The following is an 861-nucleotide window of genomic DNA, read 5'->3' as shown; positions in this document are numbered from 1 at the left end:
AAAGAAAGAAAGAAAGAAAGAAAGAAAGAAAGAAGGAAAGAAGGAAGGAAGGAAGGAAGGAAGGAAGGAAGGAAGGAAGGAAGGAAGGAAGAAGGGAGGAAGGAAGGAAGGAAGGAAGGAAGGAAGGAAGGAAGGAAGGAAGGAAGGAAGGAAAAGTGGAAGGAAAGAAGAGCTTCAGCCTGTTTTCTATCACCAATAAGACAGTATCACAGACTAAGTTATAAAGGAAATATTTATTTTGGCCTATGGTCCTGGCCCAAGGTCAAGGGGTCACATCTGGTGGTGGCCTTGCTGGCAGAGTCCCGAGGCAACACAGAGCGTAGCATAGCAAGAGACTGGGAGTGCCTAAGAAACCTAGCCAAGCTAGATTTCATAGCAATCCCACTCTTGAGAATGCTCATTGGCCCATTAATCCATTAATCACATGAATGGGTTAATCCATCCATGAAGGTAAGGCCTTAATCACTTCTTAAAGGTCTTACCTACTTCCAGACTCTTAATACCTCATAATGAGTATTAAATTTTAATGTCTTCCTCAGAGCGTTTAAAGGCTATTCCAACCATTGCTGGAAGGAAGGAAGGAAGGAAGGAAGGAAGGAAGGAAGGAAGGAAGGAAGGAGGGAAGGAAGGAAGGAAGGAAGGAAGGAAGGAAGGACAGGCTAAAATTTTTACATGTGCAAGACATTCCATAGGCATCAAGTCCCTCAAACCCCCTGAAGTGACTCTTTACTTTCCATGTCACCTCTCATGCTCACTGGCCCGTACCAAGGAAGCATTGTTTTCTGAGAATATCACCTCATTTTGTACATCTCTGCCAGTTCCTTTTCTCCACTGATTCTTCTGCCTAGTGGCCTCTTCCTC

Source organism: Octodon degus, unplaced genomic scaffold (genome assembly GCF_000260255.1).
Source record: "Octodon degus isolate 3935 unplaced genomic scaffold, OctDeg1.0 scaffold00094, whole genome shotgun sequence".
NCBI classification, from domain to species: Eukaryota; Metazoa; Chordata; class Mammalia; order Rodentia; family Octodontidae; genus Octodon; species Octodon degus.
Note: the sequence above shows the minus strand (reverse complement) of the source record.